This window comes from Bidens hawaiensis, unplaced genomic scaffold, assembly GCF_021521415.1.
Source record: "Bidens hawaiensis isolate Kalapana, Puna unplaced genomic scaffold, B.hawaiensis_p1.1 tig00018748_1, whole genome shotgun sequence".
Classification (NCBI taxonomy): Eukaryota; Viridiplantae; Streptophyta; class Magnoliopsida; order Asterales; family Asteraceae; genus Bidens; species Bidens hawaiensis.
The window spans coordinates 52,126-73,949 of record NW_027492841.1 but is presented as its reverse complement, the minus strand read 5'-3'; the positions used below and the strand labels follow the sequence as shown (position 1 = coordinate 73,949).

The 21,824-nt window shown below is 39.1% G+C and overlaps 1 pseudogene; it reads right to left on the bottom strand.

Moving 5' to 3' along the window:
• Positions 1 to 3,216: 3,216 nt before the first annotated feature.
• Positions 3,217 to 20,186, bottom strand: LOC143556872 (cellulose synthase-like protein D3; annotated as a pseudogene).
• Between the last annotated feature and the right edge of the window lie 1,638 nt (positions 20,187 to 21,824).

The window sequence follows — 21,824 nt, the reverse complement described above, 5'->3', positions numbered from 1 at the left end:
ACCCTAGTTTTCAAACTATCGACAAATGACCGACAAAATTAAATCCAATAGCCATGAAATTTGAATATGAAGCTAATGAAATACCTTAGAAATAAATAGAAGCAAGATCCCAATTTGTACAACCGACGCGCCTGCTTGCGTAGAGATAACCTATAAAAATGCTACCGAAAAACGTCCTCAAACATTATTATTGACAAATTGTTTCATATCCCGAGATCACACCAAACGATACAAAAACAATGTACGGAGTCATAACTTCGACTATAACTCGTTCCGAACCCATACGCGCTACATCCCAAAATACCGACGCGAATGAAAACTAAAATGGTAATAACTTAATCATACGAACTCTGATTCGAGCGAATCACATATCCACGAACTCGTCTCAACATTCTGGACCTTAGAAAATTACTATCATGGTCTATATCCACCTCCACAGCTTCCAGAACCCAAAACAGCCCACTGGTTCGTTTGGTTTTACACGTTAACAGTCGAATAGCTCGAAACCATATCAAACGAACTCCGATTCGAGCGAACCAGATATCCACAAACTCGTCTCAACATGCCGGACCTTAGAAAATTACTATCACGGTCTACCTCCACCTCCACAGATTCCAGAACCCAAAACAGCCTTTTAGTTCGTCGGGTTTTGAGCGTTAATAGTCGAATAGCTCGAAACCATATCAAAGAAACTCCGATTTAGCCAAATAAGATATCCACTCGTTCGTCTCATTGAACCCCATCATATGCGCTTGTTTCTGTCACTGGAAAACTGTTTCACCATCACCGGAAAACCAAACAATCTGCAGAAAAATTGAACCGTCAGGCGGAATGTGAACCCTTTCTTGTTTTGCTCATAACTTGATCATACGAAATCGAAATCAAGCAAATAATATATCCACACGACTGCGTCTTCGAGAACTACCATCCTGACTAGCGCCATCGGAATGTGCCCCAACCCTCAAACTTAACTTTTTAAATTTTAAGCGAATATTTTTAAGCCCAAATTTAATTTTGTTATGAACAAGAACAATTAAACCCATAATATTTAGTTGTTCAACCACTTTAATTGAAAATTTAGAATTAGTGGGAGACGAACAGATTATGGTGATGGCGGCTTCACATGTGACATCTCAGGTTAGATTTATTTTGTAAGTTGTAATTTCAAATTCTTTATTTTATTCTAACGTAAAACAAATATTCATTATTAATGGTTCATCACTTGTTAATTTATTTCTTTTGTATTGGAATTCTTCAACTGCAAGTCTAGTAACCAGTTTTGATCTTCTTTTTAAAGAAAATAATATCATTTTCTTCAAATTCAAAAGGCATGTGATCTTTGTTGTCTTATGGTGAATGATTATCCGGTATGATTCATTTTCCAAGTTTGACGCATCAAAACATGTTGGCTTTCAATCAGTATGATTAATTTTCCAAGTTTGATGCATCAAAGTTAATGAGATTGTGTGAGTTTTATCAACATGATTTTGATAATGGGGATAAAATTGTTCTTGCATCTCAACTTGGCTTGTACATTGATAGTGTGTAAAAAGATGAAAGATTTGCTAATCTGAAAGGTATTGCGGATCTTGCTAGAGTTATGATGGAAACAAGGAAGCATATCTCTTTTTGTAGGTTCCCAGCCGGATCTACACAGGAGTATCTCGTAACACGAGGGTGCGGAATCCTCTACGTATACGATACGAGTGCTAAGATGATAAACACGTTAATGACAAGCAAGCACACGAGTAAATAAGAGAATACCTGTTATATTGTAAAGGTAACGAACAATAAGCCAAACACGTAACACCTAGGTTACCCAAGTACGTCTCTCCCTTAGAGTAATTACAAAAGAACCCGAAGTTAGGTATATATGTTGTGACAACTTCACCTAACATACTAGGCGAAGTTGTCCTAACTTCGCTAGACCCAAGTTCGCCAAAACAATAAGCAAACACAATACAAAACAAGTTCAACACAAAACAGACGAGTACACACACAAATAAACACGAGATACTGAACTACTGGCATCATGCACCAACACTTTTCATTTGGTTTATTGATTATTAGAGATAACATTAGTTTTGCCTATTGCAACCGCAACGATTGAGAGATGTTTTTCGGCAATGAAGATCATAAAGACAAATTTACGTAATCGAATTGGTGAAGATATTTTGAATGCTTGTGTAATTTGTAGTGTTGAAAAAAGAAGCACTTTTATGTGTTACGAATGAAGCTGTAATTAACCATTTTCAAAAAATTAAGTCACGTAAAGGTTAATTGTAATATGTATTTTGTTTATATTTAATAAAATCTATTTTTTGCATTTCTATATGTAGTTTGTTTAATGTAAATATTTTACTCGACCAATTTCGGTTTGACCTGACCCATTTTGGTTTGACTTATTTTAGTTTGAATTGATGAGTTCTAAGTTGAACCTTTTTTTGCACCCACTGACTAAATTTTCTAAATCCGCCACTGAGTATGAGATGAATTAACCTTGTGCACAATACTCCTAGCTTGTGCACAATACTACTAGCTGCATCAAAATTATGATCAGCTTTAATCCCACTGCCCGAGTCGCACAAACATAAAACACGAACTAACATCATTTGAACTACCTGCAACATGGAGAAACATATGTGATCATTAACTAAACTAATATGGTTCTATTTCTTCAGTTTTGCATATACTTAAAAAACAAACTAAACCAAATTATAATCAATCAATCAATCATACCCAGTGAAGTCCCACCAACATCAAAGCTATAAGTAGGGTATGAGGAGGGTGGGATGTAGGCACACCGTACCTCTATCCAAAGGGATACAGAGATGGCTTCCAGAGAGACCCTCAGCCCTAAACCAAATTTATATAATTTAATTTTTAATTAGCGTTAAGTAATTATAATAATTCAATAAATAGTGTAACCCAATATATGTTAGCTCAAATGGAAGTGTAAGGAACAACAAGTTCAAGATTAAGAATGCAAGACAATTTGATGACCTTGCCAAGTGCTGCAATACGTACCTTTCTTTGACCAATACCTTTTTAAGAAAGAGTAGAGAACTATAAATCACTTTGCACTTACTATCACACAATACCCTTGTTGAAAACCATCATTAGCCCCCTAAACAACATCATTTTAGAATTAATTATTAATATACCCTATAAAAAAAAAATATATGCACATTTAAGTAGTTTACTCTGGACCTTCCACTATATGAACGGGCCATTAGACATAATAGCCGAGGCCCGAACCTCCAGCCTTCTTGTTATGATCGTAGCCTGGTTGTTTTTCACGAGACACATAGACTAAAAGCGGAACCCATATATCAACTTCACTGAAATCAACCGGATTCGCCTCGTCATCTGCACCATTCAGTGGTTCATCACTCGGTGGCTTCAACATCACCTAGCATTATTTACATATAGTTATTTTAATACATGTACAAACTTAAAATATAAAATAAAGAGAAAATTGCATAAATGATCCATGTAATAGGGTTGCACGTTTAGCCCCCACCGTTAATATCAGTTGGTTCTAACGAAAAAGTGATGTCATGTTCGAACTAAGTTTGCAATTTTAGATTTGAGAATCGAATTTTAAATAGGGTAAAAACACATGAACAGTTTTGTCCAATTTTCTATAAAATAAAATTCCCAAATTACCTGTATAATGCTTGCATGATCACCCTTTGAGTATTCTGGAGATGGAATCATCCAAGTACCGGGCCAATGAGTTGCATCCACCATGCATGTTGCTTTTGGGATCTTAATAGGCAACAAAAGTTCATCACCAGCGGCTTCTTTTTGAAGTTTCATGGATTTGATTTCTTCTCTAGCATTATAAGCATCGGACAGTCTCCTAATCGAATCCGGAAGACAGTTAATTCTCACCTTAAACTCAACATACTCCAGTTTAATTCTCATGCGGTCCCTCACAAAGTCCTGTCTCACCTTATTCTTAAACAAATCTTTCTTCAAATTAAAATAGGTCTCGGGATTCCTCGGTTCAATATCATGCTTTCGACAAAACGGGACCCACAAATTAGCAAAACTTGCAACTTCGGCTATGCCTTAAAAGGTTAAAAGAGCACCACCATCATCAGAAACATAGCACGATAACTTATCAACAGGGTAATTAGCAGCAAGAATTGATAATATTTTGTTTGCGGTGACTAAAGGCGGTTCTTTTTCGGGATCTGCGGTTGACACAAACACATCCACCCCGGGAAAATCAGACTTTCCTGAAGGATTTTGTGGGCTCGGGATTTCAAACTACTCTTTTAAAACGTTTAAGTCGGTTGCACAGTTAACCGGTGCGAGTTTTGGAAGTTGGTCAAGTAACCAAGAAAATGCAAACCATACTTCACAGATAACCGACATGAACCACAGCCATATTGCATCTTTATTCGGTTGAGTGATTCTCCAATGAAGAAACCGTCCAAGAACCACCATCCAAATCAAGTCTAGAAGCCGGCATTGCATACACAAAATAAAAATTAAATAGATAAGCATAGATAATAAATTAAGATGATGTCACCGACAGACATACCGATAAGGACTTATAACAGCAGCAGGTATTTTCAACTTGCGAGTAAGAGGCCGCCAAGGTTTGTTAAGCAGTTCCAACTGTTCGATCCTGCTTACACCTGATTTATCCTCGCTTATTCCTTTATCTTTGGGCCAAAAACGCGTTGCCATAACCGTATGTCCCACTGGCATCGTTTATGATCAAATTCACCCGTTTGACTCCTAACCAAAGCTGACTTTGTTGACTTCATTAAAGAAAATCTCCTCTCCATCTTTGATGATAACCGTCTCTCCATTTTAGAATTTTGAATATTTGATGGCAGAGATAACGGTTGCCTCGGTTCAACACTGTTTTTATCAAGATCGGTTTGTTTATACGGCTCTTTAATTTACACCACAGTAGTATGAAATAATAAGTGTACAAGATCTTCAACCTTAAAACAAACATAAAACATAAGCTAAACTAAAGACACAACAAAAAGATCACATCTTATTAACAAAGTCCTCAATAAGTTTAATTAAAATATAATCAAATAGCACAATGAGTTCATAAAACTAAATATTATACACCAATACATGATATCTAGTTGCAGCAAACCATACCTTTGGTAAGATTTTAATCATCTGCTTCATTTCGTCTTCAAAGTTGGCTTCCAAATTCTTTCAGCTTCATCAATTACAAAGTACTGCAAATTTAAACTTAAAACACGAGCTACATGTGCTTATTAATCAAATTATATGGTCAAAACTACCTTGAGGTTCTTGAAGATAAAGGCGTTGGTGTTTTGCAGATGATTATGAAGTGGCCAGGAGTAACTACCATCACAAGTCATTGGAAAAATTAGGTTTAATCAAACCCTTAGAAGACAAAAAACTAACAGGTTACCTAAAAGTCAACTCGTTACCATACACCACCTTCGTTTAAAAGATCCACCGCTGGGGACGCCGGTGGTGACTGAACCACCACCCCGAGTCATCGTTTCAAACCGCTTTGCTGATTAGCACAGCCATAACACTACCTGAGCCCCTATCTAAGATCTTCACTACTGGGCCTGAATCTCGCTCTCTCTAATTTTAGGGTTTATGTGTCTGGTGAGAGAATTTGGGAGGAGTATTGGAAAGTAAAAGGATATGGATTTGAGTTTTGAATTTGAAATCTAATATTAGGAGATTGGGCGAGGGAATGAAATGGGTGAGGAAAACATGCATAATGAGTTGTACAAGAAGCTTTTTGGGTAGTAAAACCAAGCACTTAACATCATTCACCAAGCTTTGTAAATTAGGGTTTCGGTTAGTGTTTGAAATATATAGGACATAACCAGTATCATTCGGTTAATCATTTAATCGCTACGAAATAACTGGGTAATTGTTTACTCGCTACGTAGTAAATAAGTACCATCGTTTTCTCATGAACGTCACATTCTCCCCCCACCCCATTTGAAGAAATTTCGTTCCCGAAATTTGATGTATCAAAGGCTTTCTTTTTAGGGAAGAGGTGTGGGTATTTCTTTCGGAATTCATCTTTTCGTTCCCAATTGTATTCGAGTCCTCATTGTGAGTTCCACCGAGCTTTTACCAATGAAATTTTGTCGTGTCATAACTGTTTGACTTTCCCATCTACTATTTCTATCGGTTCCTTTACAAATTTTAGCTCTTCGTTTACATGTACATCTTCCGATGGTACTATCTCCGTTTCATCAATAAGACACTTTTTTAGGTTCGATACGTGAAACACATCATGAATAGTACTCAGTTCCAATGGTAGTTTCAATCGATAGGCTACGGGGCCAACTTTAGCAATAACCTCGAAAGGTCCAATGTACCGGTCTTACCAAATCTTATAACACCTTTCCACGGGGATACTTTAAGAAACACTTATCGCCTACTTCAAAGGATAACGGTTTTCTACGAACATCGGCATAACTCTTTTGTCGGTCACATGAGGCTTTCAGTTTCTGTTTAATCTTATGAATCTTATCGATTGTTTCTTGAATCAAATCGGATCTTTTAATTTGAGTATCACCAACTTCCACCCAACAAAGTGGCGATCTATATGTTCACCTGTATAATGCTTCATATGGTGCTGTTTGTATACTACTGTGATACCTATTATTGAAAGAGAAATCAATGAGTGGGAGGTGTTGATCCCAATTCCTTTTAAAATCTAGTACACAAGCACGAAGCAAATCTTCTAGTGTTTGAATTGTTCTTTCGGATAGGCCATCTTTTTGAGGGTGGTAAGAGGTACTTAAATCTATACAGGTTCCCAAAGCTTCTTGCACCGCTTCCCAAAAACGAGAAGTAAAATGACTATCCCGGTCCAAAAAAATCGAAAGTGGTACACCATGTCGAGATACAATTTCATCTATGTAAATTCGAGCTAGTTTTTCAGTAGCGTAGTTGTCATGGATCAGAAGGAAATGTGTTGATTTGGTAATCGGTCAACTATAACCCAAATAGCATTATGCCCTCGAGAGGCTTTGGGAAGGTGATTTGTTCCCATTTCCACTAGGTTATTTCGGCTTATTGTAACATACCTGAAGGTTTTTGGTATTCAGCCTTAACACGTGCACATGTCACACAATTACTTACATACGTGGCTATAAACTTCTTCATACCATGCCACTAATAAAATTATTTCACGTCTTTATACATCTTATTAGTACCTGGATGATTAGAAAACATGGATTTGTGCGCTTCATCCATGATCAATTCAAGAAGATTATGAAGGATTGGGATACAAATTCGGTTTTTAAAATAAAGGACTTCATCAGTCTTCTTTTCAAAATTCTTCTCGTTCCCGTACAAATCTTCTTCTTCTTACAAATCTTCTTTTAAGGCTTCATTTTGGGAGATGCAAATTTGCTCGGTAAGGCTACTCTGGACAATCATTTCAAGTGCTCGAACCCTCAAAGGTTTATTCTATCTTTTCGGCTCAAGGAATCGGCTACTATATTAGCCTTGCCAGGATGGCATTTAATTTCACAGTCGTAATCATTTAGTAATTCCACCCATCTTCGTTACTTCATGTTCAGCTCTTTTTGATCAAATATGTGTTATAGGCATTTGTGGTCCGTGTAAATTATGCACTTGGTACCATACAAGTAATGTCTCCAAATCTTAAATGCAAAGATAACTCTCCCATTTCCAAGTCATGAGTGGTATAATTATTTTCGTGTACTTTTAACTATTGGGATGCATATGTTATTACCTTGTTTCTTTGCATCAGTACACATCCTAAACCTTTACGGGATGCGTCACACTACTGGAAGACTTAATATTGGAGCTTCACACAACTTATGTTTTAACAGCTGGAAGGCCATTTCTTATTCTTCTCCATAGTCATACGTTCGGTCTTTCTGAGTTATAAGGGTTAAGGGTTGGGCAATGCTAGAAAATTTTTCAATGAAACGCCTAGAATATTCAGCTAATCCCAGAAATTGGAGATTTTGTTTCGGTGACTTAGGCGCTTGCCAATTCTTAATAACTTCAATTTTACTAGGATCTATCTGAATTCCTTGTTGGTTTACGATGTGTCCTATGAATTGCACTTCTTGTAGCCAAAATTCACACTTCGATAATTTTGCATACAACTTCTCTAGCCTTAACAACTCCAAGCTCATGTTCATTCTCACTCTTTGAATAGATTAAAATGTCATTAATAAATGTGGTACTTGTCAATTTCAGGTTAACTCCGTTAATCTGAACTCCGTTAATTCAGACTTAAGATCACACGAACTATAACGCATATCTCATTACATTTAAACTAGGGTTTAGATGTCGCATGACAATCACTACACAAGTAGTCTTTCGGAATTTCACCGAAACACACACAAGTCGACTCAAACCGTTGGTGAACGGACAATAAATATCATGAACAAGTATTTGATAACTATGAGTTAAGTTATGTGTTACTTGATATTTACGTGTATGAAATTAATTATGAATATTATAAACTAGTTATGCTAGAATTAAGTTCACTTGAAGTTTAGGGTGCGATTTGTAACATGTATTATATTTAATAAATATATAAACAACATAATCACCCAAACCTAATCCCACTCTCTCCCTCTCCCCTACACGACGGCAGCAGCCCCTCCCCCCCTCTTCACCATTCTCGGCCGATCACCACACACACACATACAATACAAGTTGTTTGTAAGGTTGTTGAAGGATCCAAGGTGATAACTAGGTAAATAAGCTTCATATCTAACCCATTCTATAAGTTAATTTCATGATTAAACCTGCAAATCATAAACCCTAAGTGCTAAATGTGTTGTTAGTTGATGAATTAGGATATCATGTATGATTGTTAGTGCAAAGGTTATTAGTTTGTTGTGTTTTAATGAAAACTGATGCTGGACAGATTATTGAATTCATGTTTGGATGACTGTAACTCGATGTTAATTACATGTTTTGATGTGATTTTTAATTCGACAATATACTAGGTCGAGTCTGGTTTCTGAAAAGTCCGAGTTTGTAATTTTTGGACGTATAAAAGTTAACTGTTGTGCAAGGCTGATTCGGGAGACCTGCTGTTAGGCTGGTTTGCGACTAAGATATCTCATAAACGACCAAACCAAATGGGTTGGTTCCACTTCTGGAAGTTAATATTTTGAGTTAAGAATCTAACTCAATTGGTCTTGAATTAATTGGATTTGTCATTTAACAGTAATAACATATAACATTCTGTTGCGCATGATAATGATTTCTGTGTGTTTGCTGTGATATTTTGATCATTTTGATAAAACCATATATGATAAAAATATAATAAAAGTAGTTTTAGAAACCAAACTCACGTGTTCTTCTGTGATGATTTTTGGTGATTTATTTGACATGTTAGAATTTATCAAATAGAGTAATCTTGTAGAGTGAAAATCTGCCAAGACAATTTAGCTGCTGTATTACTTGAATTATCATGAAAAGTGCATAATTGATCGATGTTTGCTATGTTTTGACGAAATTGCCCTTGTGGGGGATATTGCTAGTAATGAACGATGTTAATACTTGACACTTAAGTACTTGTTCACATGTGTAACTTTTCAACAACATGTTTGTCGAGTCGCACTTATTTCACAAATGGAACACGAAACGCATCTCATGCATAAGTTGTATGTGTCGAGTCTAGGAACTCACTTGTAGTTTAAATACTTAGAAAATCTCATTTTTGTTGTTAGAGCACTAGTGAGGATTTTCTGTGACGCACACCTCTCTCGGATTCTTTTTGATTTTCTTCGCAAACAGTGAGTTTCACGTCCCCTTTTTACTCTTTTTTTTAAACGCTTTTATTTGGGTGAGATAACATACTCCAGCGCTGTAGATTTTGTTAGTTTTTATATATCACTTGTAAGACTAAGTAGAAAACAAACCAACTAAAGTCCTTCATAACATCGAACCGGTTAATATTTGGATAATAGAGAGTCACTGTTGAGTAGTACACTGGGTTTGACAAACCCCACCCAACTCTAAGCTCGACTGTAGGTCGAGTGGGTGTAATCTTGGCTAACACGTTACCATGGCCGTGGTTGACATGGTGGAAAGGCAATTGATAAACAGTCAGCTTCGGTGTTGAACACTTAGTAATACATGCTTGATAGGTTAGCTACCTATTGATATATAATTGACTTAACACTATATGGTAACACAAACTCAAACGCAAACACTTTATTTATATAAACCTGTGAACTCACCAACCCTGTGTTGACACTTTTAGTATGTTATTCTCTGGTAGCCGAGGCAGGCGCGCGGTATAGGAACATGCATTTGCTAAACAGCATTGCTTTAGAAACTTCTATTAATTATTATCTTGATAAATTGGGTTTTTAAGTCATCTTGTGTGGCGCAAACTTTTTGCTTTACAATTTACGCTTCCGCATTTATACTTAAGACTTGATTTCTTGTTTGTTTGAAAACTATATTTATGGTGTTTGATTATAACTAACGATTCCGATCCTGTTAGTTCACACCCTTTGACGGTAAAACACCGTTAGTGGATTTTGAGGGTGTGACAGATTGGTATCAGAGCCATTGGTTATAGCGAACTAGAATTGCATGCATACTAGGCTATAACCGCAACGACCCATTAGTTATAATTTTACGCACTGCATATATAAATATATATTATATAATTAGTTATTCGTTTTCTTTATCTCTTTACCTCATTCACTCATACGCGCGAAAACCATACACGACTTATCCTGTAGGGAGACATGTACGAAGACAACGACGACTGGAGCTGGTACCCGAGTCTGATCGAGCGTATGGTTTATCGTGAGCAAGCCCCACCGCTACCCCTTCCAGGTTACCCCATATCCTTCAAAACGCTACCACCCCTGACACTCCCAATGGAGCGCGCCTTCACAGCCCTCGCTTCATGTGTGGAGCATGAGGTTGACAATATGCACTCGACTCGCGCAAAATGTCAGAGAATTGAAAAAGAAGGGATTTGATGCTCGAGAGAGAATTTCCTACCTAACTGAAGCTATGAAGGAAGTTCATGATGCTCATGTGCAGCATATGAAAGTAGTAATCAAGATGCAATCAGAGATGATAGACTAGCATGAGGAAGCTAGAGACATAAGAGGCCATGCAGCAGTAGCTCTAGCTCGTCGCGAGACACTAGAGGCGCAAATTGCTCCGAACGCAGAAGAACCGGAGGCCAAGCAGTCTGTACTTTCAAGAATTACCTGGACTGCAAGCCCAATTCGTTTAACGGCACTGAGGGAGCCATAGGTTTCCTGCGTTGGGCCGAGAAGGCAGAGTCAGCTTTCGAGATGTGCAACTGCCTACCAGCTAGCAGGGTCAAGTTTGCTGCTGGAACACTGCAAGATTTCGCCCTCACCTGGTGGAACTCTAATGTGCAAATTCTTGGGTTGGAATTGGCAAATGCTATGAACTGAGAGGAGTTCAAGAACATGATGTGAGAAGAGCATTGTCCTAGAGAGGAAATCGCAAAGTTGGAGTCGGAATTTTGGGCGCTGAAGATGGTGAATTCTGAGATTGAAGCCTACACCACCCGTTCTCACGAGCTAGCAGTGATGTGCCCGCGGAGGGTAGATACGCCAAGTAAGAAAATCGAGATGTATATCAATGGTTTGGTACACCAGATTCAGGGTATGGTGACGTCTTCTAAACCAACCACTATTTAGCAAGCGATCCGAATAGGCCACAAGCTGACAGATCAAGCAGTGGCACAAGGTGCGCTACCTCCTATAGGTTCCACCTTTAAAACCTGTGAAAACTCAAGCAATGACAACAGCAACATCAACTCTGGGAATGGAAAGAGAAAGTTTGACAACATCAGGTCCTCGTCGTCGAACCCTCGACAGCAACAACACCACCGTAAACCCGAACTCGCTCGGAACTTCAATAATCAGGGTTCCAACAATAACAACAACGGTGGCGGACAGGGTTCGAGTGGCTATGCTGGAAAGTACCCGAAGTGCAACAAGTGCAACTATTACCATGCTGGCCCATGTGACCGTATCAAGTGTTTGCGATGCGGTAAATTGAGTCATCAGGCCAAGGACTGTAGGGGAGACCTAGTGGCTAAAGGTGCTCCTAAACATTCTACAGCGACGAAAGGGTGCTTTGAGTGTGGTCAAGAGGGTCACTACAGGAAGGATTGTCCCAAGCTGAAGTAAAATGAGAACAATGGAGGCAATAATAGTGGCGGGAGCAGTGGTAAAGGTAGAGCTTTCGTCATTGGGTCGGGCCAGGCCCGCAACGATCCGAATGTGGTTTCCGGTAAGTTCCCTGTGAACGATTGTTTTGCTTCTGTTTTGTTTGACACTGAAGCTGATAGGAGTTTTGTATCCAAAGCCTTTTGTAAACTCTTAGACTTAACTCCAACCCCGTTAGATGCTAATTTTTCTATTGAATTAGCTGACGGCAAGTCTATAGAAACAACTCATGTACTAGCGGGATGTAGGTTGAAACTATCAGGTCATACTTTAGATATCGAGCTCATACCCTTTACGCTTGGTAGTTTCGATGTCGTTGTCGGCATGGACTGGCTATCCGAGAATAGTGCTGAGATTATATGTCACAAAAAGATAGTCCATATCACTACCTCTTTCGGCGAAATCATCTCGATACAGGGCGAGAAGAGCGGCATGAGTACAAGCGTCATCACCCTCATGAAGGCGCAGAAATATTTACAAAAGGGTCATCCGGCGATTTTAGCTCATATTGTCGAGAAACCTGCGGAAGAAAAGCAGATTGAAGATATACCTATTGTGCGTGATTTTCCGGAAGTCTTCCCGGAAGACTTACCAGGACTCCCACCTATACGACAAGTCGAGTTCCAAATCGACTTAGCCCCCGGCGCGGCACCCATAGCACGAGCCCCGTATCGGCTCGCACCGACGGAGCTTCAGGAATTGTCCACTCAATTACAAGACTTATTGGATAAAGGTTTCATCCGACCTAGCTCATCACCATGGGGATCTCCTGTCTTATTTGTTCGAAAGAAAGATGGGACTTTCCGCATGTGCATCGATTACCGGGAGCTTAACAAGGTGACGATCAAGAACCGTTATCCCCTACCATGATTTGATGATCTGTTCGACCACCTTCAAGGGTCTAGTTACTACTCGAAGATTGATTTGAGATCTGGTTACCATCAATTAAGAGTGCGCGAAGAAGACATTTCAAAGACGGCTTTCAGAACTCGGTACGGTCACTATGAGTTTTTGGTTATGCCTTTTGGCTTAACCAACGAACCAACCGTATTTATGGATCTCATGAACAGAGTATGCAAGGCATACGTCGACAAGTTTGTGATTGTTTTCATTGATGATATCCTCGTCTACTCCAAGAACAAGACCGACCATGAAGAACACCTGAGGTTAATCCTGGAATTGCTAAAGAAGGAACAACTGTACACTAAACTCTCGAAATGTGAATTTTGGCTTCGCGAGGTTCATTTCTTAGGGCATGTGATCAATGAGAATGGTATCCATGTCGATCCAGGCAAGGTAGAGGCCATCAAAAACTGGGAAGCACCTAAGACTCCGACTGAGGTGCGACAATTCCTAGGACTGGCTGGCTACTACCGACATTTCATCGAGGGATTTTCAAAGATTGCTCAACCCCTCACCGCATTGACACACAAGGGCACTAAGTACAACTGGGGTGATGCGCACGAATCTGCTTTCCAACTGTTGAAAACCAAATTCTGTAGCGCCCCTATCCTAGCCCTCCCCGAGGGAATGGAAAACTTTGAAGTGCACTGTGATGCATCGATACAGGGTCTCGGTTGCGTGTTAATGCAACTCGAGAAAGTTATAGCGTATGCCTATCGACAACTACGGATCCACGAGAAGAACTATATGACCCATGACTTAGAACTCGGAGCTATGGTGTTTGCTCTTAAGATATGGAGGCATTACTTATACGGTACCAAGTTTACCATTTACACCGACCACAAGAGCCTCCAACATATCTACGATCAAAAAGAGCTGAACATGCGACAACGTCGTTGGGTCGAGCTACTTAAGGATTATGACTGTGCCATCAAGTACCACCCTGGCAAGGCCAATGTAGTGGCCGATGCTCTCAGCAAAAAAGAAACCAATAAACCTAGACGAGTGCGAGCATTACAACTCACGATTCACGCCAACTTACCTGATTAGATTCGTGATGCTCAACTCGAAGCCTTGAAAGACGATAATCTCCCATCAGAACTCACGCGGGGCATGAACAAGCAACTTGAAACCAAATCGGATGGGGTCCAATATTTCAAAAACCGGATTTGGGTCCCTCGATACGGAGAGTTGAGAACTCTAGTGATGGATGAAGCACACAAGTTCCGATATTCCATTCACCCTGGCTTAGATAAAATGTACCATGACCTAAAGGCACTTTACTGGTGGCCAAACATGAAAGCCGACATTGCCACCTACGTGAGCAAATGCTTGACTTGTGCAAGATTCAAAGTGGAATATCAGAAACCATCTGGTCTGCTACAGCAACCGGAACTTCCAACGTGGAAATGGGAACACATTTCCATGGATTTCATCACGGGATTACTCAAAACACCGACGTGATGCGATACCATCTGGTGATCATCGACCGATTGACTAAGTCCGCGCATTTCTTAGCGATCAAGGAATCGGACAAAATGGAAAGACTAACTCACATCTATATGAAAGAAGTAGTGTCTAGACACGGAGTGCCTGTCTCAATTATATCTGATCGAGATTCTCGTTTCACTTCGCACTTTTGGAAGTCACTACAGAGTGCCCTAGGCACCCGCCTTGATATGAGTACAGCATACCATCCTCAAAAGGATGGGCAAAGTGAACGCACCATTCAGACTTTGGAAGACATGTTGCGTGCATGCGTGTTGGATTAGGAAAAAGTTGGGAACCTCATTTACCCTTGGTAGAGTTCTCGTATAATAACAGCTACCACGCAAGCATTAAAGCAGCGCCGTTTGAAGCGTTGTATGGACGGAATTGTCGGTCACCTCTTTGCTGGGCAGAAGTGGGTGATAGCCAAATCACTGGTCCAGAATTAGTACTTGAAACCACTGAAAAGATTATCCAAATCCGAAACCGCATGGCAGCAGCATGAGATCGCCAAAAGAGTTACGCCGATAAGCGCCGAAAACCTCTGGAATTCCAAGTGGACGACCAAGTTTTACTCAAAGTCTCACCCTGCAAAGGTGTAGTTTGCTTCGGAAAGCGAAACAAACTCAATCCATGACACCTTGGCCCATACCGGATAACTGAGCGAATCGGTCCGGTTGCGTACCGATTAGATTTACCAACGGAACTCAGTGGCGTACACAATGTATTCCATGTGTCCAACTTGAAGAAATGCCTTTCTGACAAAACCCAAGCAGTTCCTTTGGGCGAATTACAAGTTGATGAACATTTACGCTTCATCGAAGAACCAGTCGAAGTTTTGGACTGGGAAACAAAAAAACTCAAACACAGCAAGATTCCTATCATTAAATTTCGTTGGAACTCGAGACGTGGACCAGAGTTCACGTGGGAACGCGAGGATCAAATGATGAAAAAGTATACTCACCTTTTTGAAGGGTTGACCAAACACTGAAAACCGTGAAAGCCGACAAACAGTCAGAAATCAACAGAGGTATGAATTAAATTTCGGGACGAAATTTCTTTCTACTAGGGGATGATATGACAAACTGAAAATTTTTGCCTTTTTCAGACACCCATCGCGACTTGACTCAAATTTTCGGGACGAAAATTCTTTCAACATGGGGATGATGTGACACTTGTCAATTTCAGGTTAACTCCGTTAATCCGAACTCCGTTAATTCAGACTTAAGATCACACGAACTATAAAGCATATCTCATTACATTTAAACTAGGGTTTAGATGACGCATGAAAATCACTACACAAGTAGTCTTTCGGAATTTCACCGAAACACACACGAGTCGACTCAAACCGTTGGTGAAAGAACAATAAATATCATGAACAAGTATTTGATAACTATGTGTTAAGTTATGTGTTACTTGATATTTACGTGTATGAAATTAATTATGAATATTATAAACTAGTTATGCTAGAATTAAGTTCACTTGAAGTTTAGGGTGCGATTTGTAACATGTATTATATTTAATAAATAAATAACAACATAATCACCCAACCCTAATCCCACTCTCTCCCTCTTTCCTACACGAAGGCAGCAGCCCCTCCCCCCCCTCTTCACCATTCTCGGCCGATCACCACACACACACATACAATACAAGTTGTTTGTAAGGTTGTTGAAGGATCCAAGGTGATAACTAGGTAAATAAGCTTCATATCTAACCCATTCTATAAGTTAATTTCATGATTAAACCTGCAAATCATAAACCCTAAGTGCTAAATGTGTTGTTAGTTGATGAATTAGGATATCATGTATGATTGTTAGTGCAAAGGTTATTAGTTTGTTGAGTTTTAATGAAAACTGATGCTGGACAGATTATTGAATTCGTGTTTGGATGACTGTAACTCGATGTTAATTACATGTTTTGATGTGATTTTTAATTCGAAAATATACTAGGTCGAGTCTGGTTTCTGAAAAGTCCGAGTTTGTAATTTTTGGACGTATAAAAGTTAGTTTTTATTATTTTACAAAACTGTTGTGCAAGGCTGATTCGGGAGACCTGCTGTTAGGCTGTTTTGCGACTAAGATATCTCATAAAAGACAAGACCAAATGGGTTGGTTCCACTTCTGGAAGTTAATATTTTGAGTTAGGAATCTAACCCAATTGGTCTTGTATTAATTGGATTTGTCATTTAATATGAATAACAAATAACATTCTGTTGCGCATGATAATGATTTCTGTGTGTTTGCTGTGATGTTTTGATCATTGTAATAAAACCATATATGATAAAAATATAATAAAAGTACTTTTAGAAACCTACTGGACAATTTAGCTGTGATGATTTTTGGTGATTTATTTGACATGTTAGAATTTATCAAATAGAGTAATCTTGTCTAGTTAAAATCTGCCTGGACAATTTAGCTGCTGTATTACTTGAATTATCATGAAAAGTGCATAATTGATCGATGTTTGCTATGTTTTGACCAAATTGCCCTTGTGGGGGATATTGCTAGTAATGAACGATGTTAATACTTGACACTTAAGTACTTGTTCACATGTGTAACTTGTCAACAACATGTTTGTCGAGTCGCACTTATTTCACAAATGGAACACGAAACGCAACTCATGCATAAGTTGTATGTGTCGAGTCTAGGAACTCACTTGTAGTTTAAATACTTAGAAAATCTCATTTTTGTTTTTGGAGCACTAGTGAGGATTTTCTGTGACGCACACCTCTCTCGGATTCTTTTTGATTTTCTTCGCAAACAGTGAGTTTCACGTCCCCTTTTTACTCTTTTTTTTAAACGCTTTTATTTGGGGGAGATAACATACTCCAGCGCTGTAGATTTTGTTAGTTTTTATATATCACTTGTAAGGCTAAGTGGCAAACAAACCAACTAAAGTCCTTCATAACATCGAACCGATTAATATTTGGATAATAGCGAGTCACTGTTGAGTAGTACTACTGGGTTTGACAAACCCCACCCAACTCTAAGCTCGACTGTAGGTCGAGTGGGTGTAATCTTGGCTAACACATTACCATGGTCGTGGTTGACATGGTGGCAAGGCAATTGATAAACAGTCAGCTTCGGTGTCGAACACTTAGTAATGCATGCTTGATAGGTTAACTACCTATTCATATATAACTGACTTAACACTATCTGGTAACGCAAACGCAAACGCAAACGTAAACGCAAACGCAAACGTAAACGTAAACACTTTATTTATATAAACCTGTGAACTCACCAACCCTTTGTTGACACTTTTAGTATGTTATTCTCAGGTAGCCGAGACGGGCGCGCGTTATAGGAACATGCATTTGCTAAAAAACATTGCTTTAGCAACTTCTATTAATTATTATCTTGATAAATTGGGTTTTTAAGTCATCCTGTGTGGCGTAAACTTTTTGCTTTACAATTTACGCTTTCGCATTTATACTTAAGACTTGATGTCTTGGTTGTTTGAAAACTTTATTTATGGTGTTTGATTATAACTAATGGTTCCGATCCTGTTAGTTCACACCTTCTGACGGTAAAAATCCGTTAGTGGATTTTGAGGGCGTGACAATAAACATTATCATGAACTTATCAATGTAAGGTTTACAAACTCGGTTCATCAGATCCATAAATACCGCTGGTGCATTGGTTAATCCGAACGGCATAACTAAAAATTGATAGTGACCATACCGAGTTTGAAGGCTATTTTTGGAATATTTTCCTCCTAAATTTTCACCAGCCGATAACCAGATCTAAGATCAATTTTAGAAAAATGTTTTTCACCCTAAATTTGGTCAAATAAGTCATCAATTCGAGGTAAGGGGTATCTACTCTTGATAGTCACTTTCTTCAATTCCCGGTAATCTATACACATTCGAAAACTTCCGTTCTTCTTTTTCACAAACAAAAACCGGTTCTTCTCAAGGCGAATATCTAGGTCGTATAAAACCCCTATCCAGTAATTATTGTAATTGATTTGGTAGTTCTTGCATTTCAGAAGCTGCATGTCGGTAAGATGCCTTATCTATTGGAGTTGCTCCTAGTATTAGGTTAATACGAAATTCAACTTGTCGGGTCGGTGGTAAACCAGGTAACTCATCGGAAAAACATCTGAATAATCTTGTACCACTAGGATGTCTTCTATACATTTTTCATCAGGGTTCTTAGTTGTTACACTTGCCAAATATACCATACAACATTGGCGCAAATACTTCAGTACCTTAAAGTGGGATACGAGAGCCAGTATATTACCAGATTTCTCTTCTTGTACAATGATCGTTTCATTTTCCGAAAGGGGAATTCTAGCAGTTTTGCCCTTACAAACAAATTCTGCCTTATTCGTAGATAGCCAATCCATACCGACTATTACCTTAAAACTTCCTAATTCTACTGGGAGTAAATCGATCGGGAAGGATTGCTCGTTTAGAATAAAAGGGAAGTTTCAAAATATTTGGTTAACCATTATAGACTTACCTTTAGCGAGTTCTAAAGTATAAGGATTTATTGGTTCACTAACTGGCATATTCTCCAAAGGTAAAACATTAGCAAATACAAAACTTCTGTCGACCCCCGTATCAAACAAAACAGAAGCATACTGATCAGAAACTAAGAATGTACCTGTCACTACATTTCAGTCGTGTCGCGCTTCAACAGATCCAATTACGAAAGTGTGTCCCCTGGTTGGGTTGGAAGTTGATGCATGTGTTTGGTTTTTCCTCCTCATTGCACCTTGATTCAGTTTGGGGCAGTATCTCCTAAAATGTTATGTACTACCACACTCATAGCAAGTACGGAGGTTCATTGTGGGCGGAGTTGTTGAGTTTTTGTCGGGTTGGTTGAGGTCGGAGTGGTTGAGGACGACGAGGCTGGTTTATTTGAGGTGGTCAGTTAACATTGTCTGTGAAGGTTCTGCCATTAGGGGCATAATGCCCGGTCTTTCCACACTTATGACACACTCATGGTCGACATTTTCCCACGTGATGCAAATTACATTTCCTGCATTTCGGTAAGGTCCCTTTGTACACTTCTTGTATTACATCCGAACTGGCCAAGGCATAATTTTGGGTAATCGAATGGGCTCGTTTATTATCTGGATTCCCTTGTAATCTCATCCCTTAATCAGTTCGTTTCAAACCTGATGATTCCCTTGGCAGACTTATCACTCCGCTTCTTCTGAGGTTAAAAGTGACAACACCGGCTTGCAAAACAACACCTTCGAAGGTTGGGTTCGCTACACCGCAGGGGTTAATCCCCAAATATTACGTTCAATACGCTTGGGCTCCGGTGTTACTAACCATGGTACTAAACGAGATAATTCATTAAAATGGTTAGGGTAGCCAACATGGTCAGCGCCTTTCATTTCCGAATTCCAAAGTTCGTGTTCCAAGCTTTGGATTTCATTTCTTGGGCAAACATTTTCCAATATAAGGTTTTTGAGTTCAACCCATGACGTACGGTATATGGCTTCTTGTCCCTTTGTTTGTACAATTGTAATCCACCATATTAAAGCATGATCCACAAACGTGCAAGTAGCGTACTTGACAATGCAGTCGGGTGGACAGTTACTAATATTAATTACGGACTCTGTCATTTCAATCCATTTAACCAATCCATTGGGTTCTCGGTACCACTGAAATCTATCGGTTTACACGACGTAAATTCTTTAAAAAAAACACTCCTGATGTGGGGGATTCGAGTTTCTAAAAGTACTGACATTCGATTGGGAGTTGTATTTGTGACATTATAGGTTTTTAGTACTTCGGGGTTTCCAATGACATTAACATTTGGTTGAGTATTATTGTTAGTAGCAATATAAGTATTCACTTGGTAGTAACATTTTTAGTTGTATCAATGTTCGGCGGAGGTGTAATTTTAGTGGCGGTATTGGTGCTCAATGGATGATTAACAGTTGTATTTGCACCTATACCAGTAGACTTGCGCTACTATAGCCGAAATCACTTCTTGTAATTGTCGGGCAATCATTTCGGCCACTTCCACCTCAGATTTATTATTCGTTTTCTTCCGGGCCATTCTATAACAATAACCAATTATATATTAATTAGTACCATTTCCACCATACCAAACACATTATCAAGATAATCATAATCATAAACATACAAATATGTCAAAGAGTACATTTATATTACCCATAACAGTTACTGTACATATGCATCCAAAATTAGTTCAATGTCTTAGCCTGATATAGGCTGGCATTTGTATATACGTACCAAAATTTGTCACTAAGTGACAGCCATACTTAACCAGATAAGGGCCAGTGTTTGTAATAATAGTAAACTAAAAACATCCTCCATGACAACGCAACATGTTGCTACAAAATGCTGCATGGGATATCAAAACACTTTGTACAACAAAGTTATACCACTCGTGTTTCTACCCATTCATATGTATATATATAACAGCCACATAACAACAGCCATTAAGACCGTAATGATCGCCATGCGAATCTCCAACTGGGCCGTCACCTGATCCAAGTGCCAACGGCAATGAGCGTTTAACCGTTGTACATATCTCACTTCCCGCTGTATATACCAAATGTTGTCTTGCTCTCATGTCTGTGTTGGTTGATGTTATTTATTTATGCTAATTTTTCTAATAATTGGTAGTTAATATTCCTAACCATGCTGAGTCAGATAAAAGGGGTGGCTCCGGGATTGGTGCAGGTATACCCCATGTAGGGATACGTATCTCAATAACTTGTACACGCGAGGTTTCCCGCTGTATACACCAATGAGCGTTTAACCGTTGTACATATCTCACTTCCTGCTGTATATACCAAATGTTTTCTTGCATCTCATGTATGTGTTGGTTGATGTTATTTATTTATGCTAATTTTTCTAATAATTGGCCAGTTAATATTCCTAACCATGCTGAGTCAGATAAATGGGGTGGCTCCGGGATTGGTGCATGTATACCCCATGTAGGGATAGGTATCTCAATAACTTGTACACGCGAGGTTTCTCCCCTATGGTATGTCGATAGAGGTGGGGAAAAGTTGTGCTTAGGTGGACGTACAATCATACGGGATGTCTGGAGGATCCTATGAGTGGGTGGGGGTGCTGGAGTATGGTGTGCAGGTGAAGTAGGGGATCTAGGATCTGTTACATGGGAATGGTAAGCACTAGTGACTCCGATCTCATGCCTAGGTGATTCCCTAGGGGGGTAACTATCACATCAGTAGCCCGATAAATTAGGCTGGTCTGTAGGTACC